General features: G+C 54.9%; 1 protein-coding gene and 1 pseudogene across 1 annotated transcript in view; one reads left to right on the top strand and one right to left on the bottom strand.

Annotated features, from left to right (window-relative positions):
- SHISA8 (shisa family member 8) overlaps positions 1–16159 on the bottom strand; it is an 802771-nt gene that overhangs the window by 313955 nt on the left and 472657 nt on the right. The gene's annotated exons all lie outside the window — the stretch shown is intronic.
- On the top strand, positions 572–689 carry LOC134962134 (5S ribosomal RNA; annotated as a pseudogene).

Genomic DNA, 16159 nt, shown 5'->3' with positions numbered 1-16159 from the left:
GTTCAAAACAGAGAGTATAGCGATAGATTTAATATCTATTGTCACTACTGGTGTGTTACTGGACAAAGCAGCGGTATGCAAATGGTATTAGGTAATGGACTTAAATGTCATTGAGCACCTGTGATTCCTGCTGCTTATTTATATCCTGGCGATCTAGTAATGATTGCACCAGTAAGCAGTTGGTATTAGGCAGCAGATTTAAACTATAATAGTGATTATTGCTGTACATTTAAACCTGGTGATCTAGTGTCAGTTTACCGCAGCCGCAGGGTGTGCGGCGAGTGTTGTCCCGGTCCCCTCTGTTCGCGATCCCGCTGTAGTGATGAACGCGGCCGCCCGCTTCCGGAATGGGCGTGGCCGCGATAACGTCACAACGGACGTTCTCTCCTCGACGTACGTTTCACCTATTAGGGCTTGGTCACGGGAGCCTTAATTCTCCAACGCTTTCTATTCTCCATTTCCTGCTTTTGGAAAAACACTCCCGGACTACACATGGTTGTGTGATGCATAGTACGGACAATAGGAGTGAACCCTCTCCCTCATAATTTTCTCCTCCCAAACCGCACAATAGGCCCACGGCCATACTACCCTGAATGCGCCCGATCTTGTCCGATCTCGGAAGCTAAGCAGGTATGGCCTGGTCAGTATCAGGATGGGAAACCTCCTGAGAATACCAGGTGCAGTGGGCCCCTTCTTCTATCTATCTCTTTACAATATTCAGTTCACTCAATCCTGCTACCATACTACGTTTCTATTGATACCTTCACTTCTAAGGCATGCACAGTGATTGTTCTGGATACATTTTACTTCATCAGAACACATGGATATTCATCTAACATATTGCTTCTGATATTTTCACCTTCTCTCAATAACTTGTACCTCATTTGCTAAAAAGGTAAAACAAGTTTCTTCGTAAACATTAGACACGAGTCTCATAATCATTCCACATTAATCTCTCTTTTTATTCAAGAAACAATTAAAGGTTAAGTTTTATTATACTCATCATTTATTTCATCTATACAAATTATCACAAACGAGTGCTCCCAAAAAAGGGTTTTTTGTCTTTTCTCTCCTTTTCAATAGGAGTGTCTATGGGCCTGAAATTGGGGTCCATTAAGGTTCAAATTTTGGCCCTGTCAATTTTCTTCCAAAAAGAACTAGCTTCAGTCCCTGAAGTTCAGACGTTGTAAAAGGGGTACTGCATATACAGCCTCCTTTTGTGCCTCCAGTGGCACCTTGGGATCTCAATGTAGTTTTTGGGTTCCAAAAAGTCACATTGGTTTGAACCACTTAAATCTGTGGAGTTAAAATATCTCACATGGGAAGTGGTCATGCTGTTGGCCCGGGCCTGGGCAAGGCGCGTGTCAGAATTGGCGGCTTTATCCTGTAAAAGCCCTTATCTGATTTTCCATTCGGACAGGGCGGAATTGAGGACTCGTCCTCAGTTTCTCCCTAAGGTGGTTTCAGCGTTTCACCTGAACCAACCTATTGTGGTGCCTGCGGCTACTAGGGACTTGGAGGACTCCAAGTTGCTAGACGTTGTCAAGGCCCTGAAAATATATGTTTCCAGGACGGCTGGAGTCAGAAAATCTGACTCGCTGTTTATCCTGTATGCACCCAACAAGCTGGGTGCTCCTGCTTCTAAGCAGACTATTGCTCGTTGGATTTGTAGTACAATTCAGCTTGCACATTCTGTGGCAGGCCTGCCACAGCCAAAAATCTGTAAATGCCCACTCCACAAGGAAGATGGGCTCATCTTGGGCGGCTGCCCGAGGGGTCTCGGCTTTACAACTTTGCCGAGCAGCTACTTGGTCAGGAGCAAATACGTTTGTAAAATTCTACAAAATCGATACCCTGGCTGAGGAGGACCTGGAGTTCTCTCAATTGGTGCTGCAGAGTCATCCGCACTCTCCCGCCCGTTTGGGAGCTTTGGTATAATCCCCATGGTCCTTTCGGAGTCCCCAGCATCCACTAGGACGTCAGAGAAAATAAGAATTTACTTACCGATAATTCTATTTCTCATAGTCCGTAGTGGATGCTGGGCGCCCATCCCAAGTGCGGATTGTCTGCAATACTTGTACATAGTTACAAAAATCGGGTTATTATTGTTGTGAGCCATCTTTTCAGAGTCTCCTCTGTTATCATGCTGTTAACTGGGTTCAGATCACAGGTTGTACGGTGTGATTGGTGTGGCTGGTATGAGTCTTACCCGGGATTCAAAATCCTTCCTTATTGTGTACGCTCGTCCGGGCACAGTATCCTAACTGAGGCTTGGAGGAGGGTCATAGGGGGAGGAGCCAGTGCACACCAGCTAGTCCTAAAGCTTTTACTTTTGTGCCCAGTCTCCTGCGGAGCCGCTATTCCCCATGGTCCTTTCGGAGTCCCCAGCATCCACTACGGACTATGAGAAATAGAATTATCGGTAAGTAAATTCTTATTATATACTCCATACTCCCTTTGACGGCACGTAAGCCCGGGTTTTCTATACCTGTCCTATTCTGTCCTGTACTGTAAGTGCTGTTTTCTTGTTTGCTCATTTTATTATGTACTGTGTAATGGGCACTGCGGATCCCTTGTGGCGCCATATAAAGGATAATAATAATAATAATAATAATAATTTTTATTGGCATTTCAAACCTCTATAACTATTTTAGATAATTGAGTTAGCACCGAGCTAGACCTGTATGGGATGAGATGCAACAGACTGCAAAAACAGCTGCAGGAGGTGAAATGACATCAGGAATTGGAATGCATAGTGTAGACGCCAGGTAGCCAAGCGGAACAGAAAGGCATGAGGGCAAAAGTTTAAAGGAATTGTAAAACAGGAGGCATGTTGGAGAGCACTGGAAATGGGTTAAAGGCAGGAATACAGAGTTCATAAGAGACCAGAGACAATCAGGACACCAGGAGCAAGGGATATGCATCCGCCAGGGATGAAAAGTTATGTCAACAGCAGGTTTAAATAGGCCGTGCAGACCCAGGGACATGTCATTGGGGGTAATTCAGACTGGATCGCTGCAGCGGCAGCGATAGCAGTCTGAATTACTGTGCAGAGTGCGCACGCGCAGCATCCACACTGCGCGTGCACACCCCGGGAGCCCAGTGAGATGCTATAAGCATCTTACTGGCTGCGATTGCCTCTGCCTGATTGACAGGCAGAAGTGGTCGCGGGGCAAGAGGGGGCATGCAAACTGCATTAGAATGCCTTTGGCGGGGCGCGGTCTGGACAATAGAGGTGTGTCCGGACCGTTGGGGGGGCAGGCTGCGGCGGCTGCCTGACATCACACGCAGCCGCTGCAACCCAGTACACAGCCAGTAGCACCCTGCCAGCGCGCAGGAGCTGCGCTGGCAGGGAGCTACTTGTCAGGTACAAAAGCATCGCCGCTGTGCGATACTTTTGTACCTATGCAGGAAAGGAGGGGGGTAGGGCCTGACATGCAGGGCAGACTAACCCTGTGCTGGGCGTCCCCCCACATGTCAGAGTAACTGATCGTAGATGTGCTAAATTTAGCAAATCTACGATAAACTCTGAATTACCCCCATTGTATCAGAATGATCAAATGACCAGAGCTAATCAGTGGACTCATGGGATGTTAAAGGGTTAAACAAGCTCTCAATCTATAGGGAAATAAGAATTGATACAAAAGTATAGCTGCTGTACATTGGTTATATGTCTAATATGTTGAGTCTATCGTACAGTTGCAATGTGCAGTATGAACTCATATGTTTGTAATGTATGCTACATTTTCCCCCCTTATGCTATGTATTCCCCCTTCATGTTGCTGCTTGGCGATGCATTGTACTGCAAAAAATTCCTAGTGTACGTGATTACACCTGGCCAAGAAAGCTGATTCTGATTTATTGGCTCAGCCAGAATGCAGAGGTTCTTAATCCAGTCACACAGTAATGATGGCCTAGAGTCTGCATGAGAAATATTTTGAGATTAGCGAAGTGATGTACTGTATGTTGGTGCAGTTTGGTTCATAACAAGGGGCTTAATTTAGGTCTGGTTGTTAAAGCTGCGCATGCTGCAAAGTACCAATGCTCAGGTACTTTGTATACTGTATGTGCCGGACCACTACTGCACTTGTGCAGAATGGGTCTGCATCATCAGTTGCACTACAGCATCAGACTGTCAGTGATTGACACTCTGATGTCATTTGGAGATGGAGGGGGGGGGGGGGGGGGGCGACAGCCTATGTTTCCCCAAACAGAGTCATGTCATTGCTGGCTTGCATGAACCAATGGGGTCATGCAGTCTGCAGATGCTGTTGGAGATGATCAGATAGAGGTATAATTGCTGATTCTATGTAACCAGCAACGATAGCTACTCCAACCACATCTCAATCTCTCAATCGGGTAAGTAAAGTATTTTATTTTGAATTGAGCAGGTTGCTGACTGAGGAAGAGCATACTATTTCATTCAGATCCTATCAATCTTGTCCTTGAAATAGGACGCAAAAACTTAGTGCACTGATGAGTCTGGTGTGGGAGGGATAAGTAGTAATTTAAATGTATTAAACAGTCACTTGAGCAGAGATCAGAGATAGAAAATACGTTTGCTTGGCAGTGTCCAGAACTTTTCGATAGGAGTGGTAGATACAGTAGTCTTACAGTATATGAGAGGAAATCACTTGGAGGTTTTACACCACTGACCTTCTACTTTACATGTGCTTTGTATGACCACTGACTTTCTACTTTACTTTCTACTTTGTATGTGTCTTGTTACTTTAGATTATCAGGGTTGATACCTAAATCTATGTGGAGTTTGGTGGGTAACTTCATTTAGTGCTACTGTATTTTAGACTTAGTTTTGGTGTGAAACAACAATCTAGGAGAAGAGAATGTAGAAATTGGCGTTAGCAGTCTTTCCAGAGAGATGGAAAGTTGTTGAAAATGAATAGTGTTAATGTTTCTGTGGGTTTGTGGAGGATTGGTAGACTGCAGAGGCACTAAGCTTGATGAAATGGAGGAAAGAGTGCAGGTGAAAAGGTTGTGATCTCAGAGAGGGAAAGGAGCGTTAATGAATTCAGAAACAGAGCATAGTCTTGTGAATACTAGATGAAGGTATTGCCCATCCTGATTAGTAAAGTAGTTGGTTCACTGGGAGAGGCCGATAAAAGGGTACGTGGTTAGCATACCAATCCCGACGAACCCGATAAAAGATGTTTGAGAAAGTAGTTTGTAGGGACAAGGAGAATGTGGACTATCAATAGGGATATTGAAATCACCCATGTCAGAAGTGAGGGGACCATACAGAAAAATGTTCAAGAAATTGTTGGTGTGGCCCAGTGGGAAAATATATCATAGCAACATGGAGAGAATGGGGTGAAAATCTTGATAGAATGTACTACAAATTATGTAAATGTGAATGGTGGAACCTATGGTAGAACTGTGAATGTGCAATATTGGGACTGTAATATTCCAACCCTACTTCTTTTACTGTTTCCAGGCCTGGAAATGTGTGTGAATTGGAGACCACCATGTGTAAGTGCAGCAGGGGTGGCTATTTCTTATTGTGTGAGCCATGTTTGTTATTGGCCCTCATTCCGAGTTGTTCACTTTTAGCAGCTGTGCAAACGCTAAGCCGCTGCCCTCGCGGCTACAAAAAAAGATTGTGTAGTTTCAGAGTAGCTTCAGACCTACTCCTAGCTTGCGATCACTTCAGACTATTTAGTTCCTGTTTTGACGTCACAAACACGCCCTGCGTTCGGCCAGCCACACCCATGTTTCCCCAGGCACGCCTTCATTTGTATCTGACACGCCTGCGTTTTTACACACACTCCTCGAAAACGGTCAGTTACTTCCCAGAAACACCCACGTCCTGTCAATTACTGCGGCCAGCAGTGTGACTGAAAAGCGTCGCTAGAGCTTGTGTAAAACTGCATCGGCTTTTGTGAAAGTACGTTGTGCGTGCGCATTGAGCCGCATACGCATGCGCAGAAGTGCCGATTTTTAGCCTGATTGCTGCGCTGCGAACAATGGCAGCTAGCGATCAACTCGGAATGACCACCATTGACGGAAGGTTTGATGTTGTTTGAGAGAATTAGGTCATGGATGGATGGATGAACATTCCATAATGCCCATTAAGTGATTTAGAGGGTGATGGGAAAAATGAGATGTTTATGAGTTAGCTGGATTTCTATACTGTTGTGAATCAGCTGTATGCGAGTGGGACATGTAGGTGGGGCCTGGAATAGGTGATACAGTATATCTCCACCTAACAGAAACAGAAGGAGAGAGAGATACATATATTTGTAAGATGGGAGTGGATTATTGAGATAGTATGATGCAAGGAAACTGAAGGATGTTATAGCCTTACAGAGGATAGCATGGACTAGTATGAATAATAGCAACCTGTGAGAAATGATGATTTATAAATAAAAGGAAAGATCTTTAGGAAGGGAACATAAGGAAATGCATACTTCTAAATTCAAATTACCTGGTCGCAGATGATGTTCACAGTTGTTCAATTGTTTTATTGTTCAGTGTGACATAGGGACCATTTAATGCTATTTTTCTATATATAACCTATCTAGTATATTCTGTATGAAAATTTTTATTTTCAAACTGTATGATGATTGCAATTCTGAAATTAGCACCTAATTGAACTGAGTCAAAAAACATTTGCTTTGTTTGTAAAAGAATGTGTGTTTACTATACACCAGTGGTTCTCAAACTCGGTCCTCAGGACCCCACACAGTGCATGTTTTGCAGGTAACCAGCAGGTGCACAGGTGTATTAATTACTCACTGACACATTGTAAAAGGTCTACAGGTGGAGCTAATTATTTCACTTGTGATTCTGTTTGGAGACCTGGAAAACATGCACCGTGTGGGGTCCTGAGGACCGAGTTTGAGAACCTGTGCTATACACTACTGGAGGTCATAAAGCGTGTTATTTTTCTAACAATCTCTACTCAAAAAAACACTAAAGGGGGGTACACACGGAGAGATCCATGCTTAAAATCTAAGAAATCTCCCCCCAGCGTTAGTGAAGCACAGGCCAATGCATCGCTATTGCCGGTGCTAGATTGAGCCTGTGAAGTGAGCGCCCCCCGTCTGTCCGTCCATCCATCCTCCCCTCGCTCAGCACACATCGTGCTGTTCTGAGCAGTGGGAGAGATGTGTGTTGAGGGGTCTGTTATAGATCGCTCAGCACACATCTCTTTAGTGTGTACCCCCCTTAAGTCCACAAAAGTGACAAGTCCTTTGAAGTCAAAGGATGGTGCAGATAACAGAATCTAAGGATGCTTTACACTCCTCAGAGCAATCATACATCCCTACGCTAGGGGTTATGTTACCACTTCTAAGAGATATGTTGCAACTTCTATTTAGACCCTGCCACAGTAGTTTGATAAGTGACCCTGTTTGGAAGACCAGGGCTACCATCAGAAATTGTGGGGCCCGGGACTGACAAAATAGGCAGCCCCCCCCCCCCCCCCCCCCTTAAAAAATAAAATAATAATAATTTTATATATATATATTATAAGGGCACGGTCGTGCCCTTATGTTAAGGCTGAATCGAACAAACGGAATTCTCCCATAGGAAACTTCTGAGATGGGGCATGGTGTTTGAGGGGCTACACCTCAAAAGTGATTGGACGTACTGATCTGAAATTTGGCAGTGACGCGTAGAATCGTCACCCGGTGCTGCATGCCAAATTTCAGGCCAAAATAATAAAAAATGAGGAACTGGGAGTAACCTAAATTTTCAACTGTCAGTTTTTTTCTGTGACTTCCTGTGTGGCTTTTGAGGATGGTTTTCCCATATAGTCTATGGAAAGATTTTTGGAAAGGCATAACTCAGGATAGAGGACGAATTAAGACTTGGGGTTTATTTTATTAGATAGAGTATGTCCCAGTGTAGTGCCTTTTGTGGTTGTGGTTTTTCAGAAAGTTACAGGTTTTTTTATTTTAGTAAAATATGCCCCATTTTAAAGATAGGGCTTTTCAATTTGTTGCGCCTGCGCAGTGGCCGCCAGCAGAGGGTGTACTCAGACAGGCTTCAATTGAGAGCACAAACATGTCCGACCTGTGGTCGGAATTGTGTGACTAAGAAAGTAATTAGACCTGTGTATGTTAATAAATATGATTGGGGGGTGTTTTGGGGCTGGTTAAGGCTTCCTCAGAGGTGTAATAGGTCTGGCATCATCTGAATAAAACATTGGCCCTCATTCCGAGTCGTTCGCTCGGTAATTTTCTTCGCATCGCAGTGAAATTCCGCTTAGTACGCATGCGCAATATTCGCACTGCGACTGCGCCAAGTAATTTTACAATGAAGATAGTATTTTTACTCACGGCTTTTTCTTCGCTCTGGCGAACGTAGTGTGATTGACAGGAAATGGGTGTTACTGGGCGGAAACACGGCGTTTTCGGGGCGTGTGGATAAAAACGCTACCGTTTCCGGAAAAAACGCAGGAGTGGCCGGAGAAACGGGGGAGTGTCTGGGCGAACGCTGGGTGTGTTTATGACGTCAAACCAGGAACGACAAGCACTGAACTGAACGCAGATGCCGAGTAAGTCTGAAGCTACTCTGAAACTGCTAAGTAGTTTGTAATCGCAATATTGCGAATACATCGGTCGCAATTTTAAGAAGCTAAGATACACTCCCAGTAGGCGTAGGCTTAGCGTGAGCAACTCTGCTAAATTCGCCTTGCGAGCGATCAACTCGGAATGAGGGCCATTATTCCGTCAGTGCCCGCTGCATGCGGCACTACTCAGTTCAAATGACATCACTTAATTTATTCATTTTGGACCGCAATGCCACATGGGAGAGGCAAGAAGAGAACAGGAGGATCACTGCCTGCCCTCACGGAGTTGACTGCTGCACACAGTTGGGGGCTGCTTCATAAAATCATGCCTGTATGTAAGAGTTTGCAGTCCCCGTACACCATGATAACCGGGACCCACAGCAGCATTGCTCTTTCCTCCCGGCTCCGAGTAGCAGCAGCCATGCCCCCACTCTCCCCATCCCTCTGCCGGCTATTACCATTCACCCCCCCCCTCCTAGCTGTTCCCGTTATTGTGTGGCCCGCACGCTCCCAGCAGCAGCAGCGATCTGTTCTCCCGGAATCCTGCCGCAGCCATGCCTCCGCTCTCCCCCACTCCCACCCTCCACCGGCACGCACCATTCACACACCCCTACCCCCCAGATCTTCCCGTTCTGTGGCCCGCACCGGCGCCCCCTCAGCAGCAGCAGCAGTGCTCTATTCTCCCAGCTACCAGTAGCAGCAGCCATGCCCCCGCTCTCCCCATCACTCTGCCGGCTACTACCATTCACCTCCCCCCCTCCTAGCTGTTCCCGTTATTGTGTGGCCCGCACCCTCCCAGCAGCAGCAGCACTCTGTTCTCCCGGAATCCTGCCGCAGCCATGCCCCCGCTCTCCCCCTCCACCAGCTCTCACCATTCACCCCCCCCCCCCGGAGTTGCAGCCATGCCCCCGCTCTCCCCCTCCACCCACTCTCACCATTCACCCCCCCCTCCCCCAGTCCCGGCTACAGTAACAACAGCCGCAGCCATGCCCCCGCTCTCCCCCTCCACCAGCTCTCACAAGTCACAGCCCCCCTCCCCCCCCGGAGTCGCAGCCATGCCCTCGCTCTCCCCCTCCACTTGCTCTCACCATTCACCCCCCCCCCCCCCCCGGAGTTGCAGCCATGCCCCCGCTCTCCACCCGCTCTCACCATTCACCCCCCCCTCCCCCAGTCCCGGCTACAGTAACAACAGCCGCAGCCATGCCCCCACTCTCCTCCTCCACCAGCTCTCACCAGTCATAGCCCCCCCCGGAGTCGCAGCCATGCCCACGCTCTCCCCCTCCACCAGCTCTCAACATTCACCCCCCCCCCCGGAGTCGCAGCCATGCCCCCGCTCTCCCCCTCCACCAGCTCTCACACCAGTCACACCAAAACCCCGCCCCAGGAGTCGCAGCCATGCCCCTGCTCTCCCCCTCCAGCAGCTCTCACCATTCACCCCCCAGAGTCGCAGCCATGCCCCCGCTCTCCCCCTCCACCAGCTCTCACCAGTCACAGCCCCCGCCCCCCCCTTCCCCCCCGGGAGTCGCAGCCATCCCCCGCTCTCCCCCTCCACCACCTCTCACCAGTCACAACACCCCCCCCAGTCCCGGCTACAGTAACAACAGCCGCAGCCATGCCCCCACTCTCCCCCTCCACCAGCTCTCACCATTCACACCCCCACCTCCGGAGTCGCAGCCATGCCCCCACTCTCCCCCTCCACCAGCTCTCAACATTCACACCCCACCCCCTCGGAGTCGCAGCCATCCCCCCGCTCTCCCCCTCCACCAGCTCTCAACATCCCCCCCCGGAGTCCCAGCCATGCCCCCGCTCTCCCCGTCCACCATCTCTCACACCAGTCACACCAAAACCCCGCCCCAGGAGTCGCAGCCATGCCCCCGCTCTCACCCTCCACCAGCTCTCACCATTCACCCCCCTGGAGTCGCAGCCATACCCCCGCTCTCCCCGTCCACAAGCTCTCACCAGTCACCCCCCCCGGAGTCCCGCCTACAATAACAACAGCCGCAGCCATGCCCCCGCTCTCCCCCTCCACCAGCTCTCAACAGTCACCCCCCCGGAGTCGCAGCCATGCCCCCGCTCTCCCCCTCCACCAGCTCTCACCAGTCACAGCCCCCGCAAACCCCCCCAGGGTCGCAGCCATGGCACTGCTTTCCCCCTCCACCAGCTCTCACCAGTCACACGCATCCCCCCTCGAGTCGAAGCCATGCCCCCACACTCCCCCTTCACCAGCTCTCAATATTCACCCCCCCCCCAAGTCCCGGCTGCAGTAACCGCAGCCACAGCTATGCCCCTGCTCTCCCCCTCCACCAGCCACCCCCCCCCCCCCCCGGAGTCGCAGCCATGCCCCCGCTCTCCCCCTCCACCAGCTCTCGCTATTCACCCCCCTCCCCAGATCATCCCGTTGTTCCCATTGTTCTGTGGCCTGCACCGGCACCCCCTCAGCAGCAGCAGCGCTCTAGTCTATTCTACCGGCTACCAGTAGCAGCAGTAGCTGGCAGCCATGCCCCCGCTCTCCCCCTCCACCACCCGCTCTCCCCCTCCACCCGCTCTCACCATTCTTCCCCCAGTCCCGGCTACAGTAACAACAGCCGCAGCCATGCCCCCGCTCTCCCCCTCCACCAGCTCTCACCAGTCACAGCCCCCCCCCCCGGAGTCGCAGCCATGCCCCCGCTCTCCCCCTCCACCAGCTCTCACCCGCAACCCCCGCCCCAGGGGTCGCAGCCATGCCCCTGCTTTCACCCTCCACAAGCTGACACACCAATCACACCAATACCCCGCCCCAGGAGTCGCAGCCATGCCCCTGCTCTCCCCCTCCACTTGCTCTCACCATTCACCCCCCCCGGAGTTGCAGCCATCCCCCGCTCTCCACCCGCTCTCACCATTCACCCCCCCTCCCCCAGTCCCTGCTACAGTAACAACAGCCGCAGCCATGCCCCCACTCTCCCCCTCCACCAGCTCTCACCAGTCATAGCCCCCCCCCCAGAGTCGCAGCCATGCCCCCGCTCTCCCCCTCCACCAGCTCTCAACATTCACCCCCCCCCGGAGTCGCAGCCATGCCCCCGCTCTCCCCCTCCACCAGCTCTCACACCAGTCACACCAAAACCCCGCCCCAGGAGTCGCAGCCATGCCCCTGCTCTCCCCCTCCAGCAGCTCTCACCATTCACCCCCCGGAGTCGCAGCCATGCCCCCGCTCTCCCCCTCCACCAGCTCTCACCAGTCACAGCCCCCGCCCCCCTTCCCCCCTGGGAGTCGCAGCCATCCCCCGCTCTCCCCCTCCACCACCTCTCACCAGTCACACCCCCCCAGTTCCGGCTACAGTAACAACAGCCGCAGCCATGCCCCCTCTCTCCACCTCCACCAGCTCTCACCATTCACACCCCCAGAGTCGCAGCCATGCCCCAACTCTCCCCCTCCACCAGCTCTCAACATTCACACCCCACCCCCTCGGAGTCGCAGCCACCCCCCCGCTCTCCCACTCCACCAGCTCTCAACATTCCCCCCCGGAGTCCCAGCCATGCCCCCGCTCTCCCCGTCCACCATCTCTCACACCAGTCACACCAAAACCCCGCCCCAGGAGTCGCAGCCATGCCCCCGCTCTCACCCTCCACCAGCTCTCACCATTCACCCCCCTGGAGGCGCAGCCATACCCCCGCTCTCCCCCTCCACAAGCTCTCACCAGTCACCCCCCCGGAGTCCCGCCTACAATAACAACAGCCGCAGCCATGCCCCCGCTCTCCCCCTACACCAGCTCTCACCAGTCACAGCCCCCGCAAACCCCCCCAGGGTCGCAGCCATGGCCCTGCTTTCCCCCTCTACCAGCTCTCACCAGTCACACGCATCCCCCCTCTAGTCGAAGCCATGCCCCCACTCTCCCCCTTCACCAGCTCTCAATATTCACCCCCCCAAGTCCCGGCTGCAGTACTGCAGTAACCGCAGCCACAGCTATGCCCCTGCTCTCCCCCTCCACCAGCCCCCCCCCCCCCCCGAGTCGCAGCCATGCCCCCGCTCTCCCCCTCCACCAGCTCTCGCTATTCACCCCCCTCCCCAGATCTTCCCATTGTTCTGTGGCCTGCACCGGCACCCCCTCAGCAGCAGCAGCGCTCTAGTCTATTCTACCGGCTACCAGTAGCAGCAGTAGCTGGCAGCCATGCCCCCGCTCTCCTCCTCCACCACCTGCTCTCCCCCTCCACCCGCTCTCACCATTCATCCCCCAGTCCCGGCTACAGTAACAACAGCCGCAGCCATGCCCCCGCTCTCCCCCTCCACCAGCTCTCACCAGTCACAGCCCCCCCCCGGAGTCGCAGCCATGCCGCCGCTCTCCCCCTCCACCAGCTCTCACCCGCAACCCCCCGCCCCAGGGGTCGCTGCCATGCCCCTACTTTCACCCTCCACCAGCTCTCACCAGTCACAGCCCCCCCTCCCCCGGAGTCACAGCCATGCCCCCGCTCTCCCCCTCCTCCAGCTCTCGCCATTCACCCCCCTCCCCAGATCTTCCCGTTGTTCTGTGGCCCGCACCGGCACCCCCTCAGCACCAGCAGCGCTCTAGTCTATTCTAATGGCTACCAGTAGCAGCAGTAGCTGGCAGCCATGCCCCCGCTCTCCCCCTCCACCACCCGCTCTCCCCCTCCTCCCGCTCTCACCATTCACCCCCCCCCCTTCCCCAGTCCCGGCTACAGTAACAACAGCCGCAGCCATGCCCCCGCTCTCCCCCTCCACCAGCTCTCACCAGTCACAGCCACCCCCAGGAGTCGGAGCCATGCCCGACTCCTGTGGGTGGCTGGGGGGGGTCACAGCCCCCCCCCCCCCCACCGGAGTCGCAGCCATGCCCCCGCTCTCCCCCTCCAAAAGCTCTCAACATTCACCCCCCCGGAGTCGCAGCCATGCCCCCGCTCTCCCCCTCCACAAGCTGACACACCAATCACACCAATACCCCGCCCCAGGAGTCGCAGCCATGCCCCTGCTCTCCCCCTCCACTTGCTCTCACCATTCACCCCCCTTCCCCCCGGAATTGCAGCCATGCCCCCGCTCTATACCCGCTCTCACCATTCACCCCCCCTCCCCCAGTCCCAGCTACAGTAACAACAGCCGCAGCCATGCCCCCACTCTCCCTCTCCACCAGCTCTCACCAGTCATAGCCCCCCCCCCCCCCCCCCGGAGTCGCAGCCATGCCCCTGCTCTCCCCCTCCACCAGCTCTCACTAGTCACAGCCCCAACCCCCTCCCCCCCGGAGTCGCAGCCGTGCCCCCGCTCTCCCCCTCCACCAGCTCTCAACATTCACCCCCCCCCCAGAGTTGCAGCCATGCCCCCGGTCTCCCCCTCCACCAGCTCTCACACCAGTCACACCAAAACCCCGCCCCAGGAGTCGCAGCCATGCCCCTGCTCTCCCCCTCCACCAGCTCTCACCATTCACCCCCCGGAGTCGCAGCCATGTCCCCGCTCTCCCCCTCCACCAGCTCTCACCAGTCACAGCCCCCGCCCCCCCTTCCCCTCCGGGAGTCGCAGCCATCCCCCACTCTCCCCTTCCACCACCTCTCACCAGTCACAACCCCCCCAGTCCCGGCTACAGTAACAACAGCCGCAGCCATGCCCCCACTCTCCCCCTCCACCAGCTCTCACCATTCACACCCCCACCCCCGGAGTTGCAGCCATGCCCCCACTCTCCCCCTCCACCAGCTCTCAACATTCACACCCCACCCCCTCGGAGTCGCAGCCATCCCCCCGCTCTCCCCCTCCACCAGCTCTCAACATTCACGCCCCCGGAGTCGCAGCCATGCCCCCGTTCTCCCCCTCCACCATCTCTCACACCAGTCACACCAAAACCCCGCCCCAGAAGTCGCAGCCATGCCCCCGCTCTCACCCTCCACCAGCTCTCACCATTCACCCCCCCGGAGTCGCAGCCATGCCCCCGCTCTCCCCCTCCACCAGCTCTCACCAGTCACAGCCCCCGCAAACCCCCCCAGGGTCGCAGCCATGCCCCTGCTTTCCACCTCCACCAGCTCTCACCAGTCACACGCACCCCCCCTCGAGTCAAAGCCATGCCCCCACTCTCCCCCTTCACCAGCTCTCAATATTCACCCCCCCCCCAGTCCCGGCTGCAGTAACCACAGCCACAGCTATGCCCCTGCTCTCCCCCTCCACCAGCCACCCCCCCCACGGAGTCGCAGCCATGCCCCCGCTCTCCCCCTCCACCAGCTCTCGCCATTCACACCCCTCCCCAGATCTTCCCGTTCTTCTGTGGCCCGCACCGGCATCCCCTCAGCAGCAGCAGCGCTCTAGTCTATACTACCGGCTACCAGTAGCAGCAGTAGCTGGCAGCCATGTCCCCGCTCTCCCCCTCCACCACCCGCTCTCCCCCTCCACCCGCTCTCACCATTCATCCCCCAGTCCCGGCTACAGTAACAACAGCCGCAGCCATGCCCCCGCTCTCCCCCTCCACCAGCTCTCACCAGTCACAGCCCCCCCCCCCGGAGTCGCAGCCATGCCCCCGCTCTCCCCCTCCACCAGCTCTCACCCGCAACCCCCCCCAGGGTCGCAGCCATGCCCCTGCTTTCCCCCTCCACCAACTCTCACCAGTCACAGCCCCCCCTCCCCCGGAGTCGCAGCCATGCCCCCGCTCTCCCCCTCCATCAGCTCTCGCCATTCACCCCCCTCCCCAGATCTTCCCGTTGTTCTGTGGCCCGCACCGACACCCCCTCAGCAGCAGCAGTGCTCTAGTCTATTCTAACGGCTACCAGTAGCAGCAGTAGCTGGCAGCCATGCCCCCGCTCTCCCCCTCCTCCCGCTCTCACCATTCACCCCCCCCCTTCCCAAGTCCCGGCTACAGTAACAACAGCCGCAGCCATGCCCCCGCTTTCCCGCTCCACCAGCTCTCACCAGTCACAGCCCCCCCAGGAGTCGCAGCCATGCCCCCGCTCTCCCCCTCCACCAGCTCTCAACATTCACCCCCCCCCCCCCGGAGTCGCAGCCATGCCCCCGGTCTCCCCCTCCACCAGCTCTCACACCAGTCACACCAATACCCCGCCCCAGGAGTCGTAGCCATGCCCCTGCTCTCCCCCTCCACCAGCTCTCACCATTCACCCCCCCGGAGTCGCAGCCATGCCCCCGCTCTCCCCCTCCACCAGCTCTCACCAGTCACAGCCCCCCCCTTCCCCCCTGGGAGTCGCAGCCATCCCCCGCTCTCCCCCTCCACCACCTCTCACCAGTCACACCCCCCCCAGTCCCGGCTACAGTAACAACAGCCTCAGCCATGCCCCCGCTCTCCCCCTCCACCAGCTCTCACCATTCACACACCCCCACCCCCAGAATCGCAGCCATGCCCCCGCTCTCCCCCTCCATCAGCTCTGAACATTCACCCCCCGGAGTCGCAGCCATCCCCCCGCTCTCCCCCTCCAGCAGCTCTCACCATTCACACACCCCCACCCCCGGAGTCGCAGCCATGCCCCAGCTCTCCCCCTCCACCAGCTCTCAACATTCCCCTTCCCCCCCAGAGTCGCAGCCATGCCCCCGCTCACCCCTCCACCAGATCTCACACCAGTCACACCAAAACCCCGCCCCAGGAGTCGCAGCCATGCCCCCGCTCTCACCCTCCACCAGCTCACACCATTCAACCCCCCCGGAGTCGCAGCCATG

Source organism: Pseudophryne corroboree, chromosome 9, assembly GCF_028390025.1.
Source record: "Pseudophryne corroboree isolate aPseCor3 chromosome 9, aPseCor3.hap2, whole genome shotgun sequence".
Taxonomy (NCBI): Eukaryota; Metazoa; Chordata; class Amphibia; order Anura; family Myobatrachidae; genus Pseudophryne; species Pseudophryne corroboree.
Note: the sequence above shows the minus strand (reverse complement) of the source record. Positions and strands in the feature narration are given on the sequence as shown.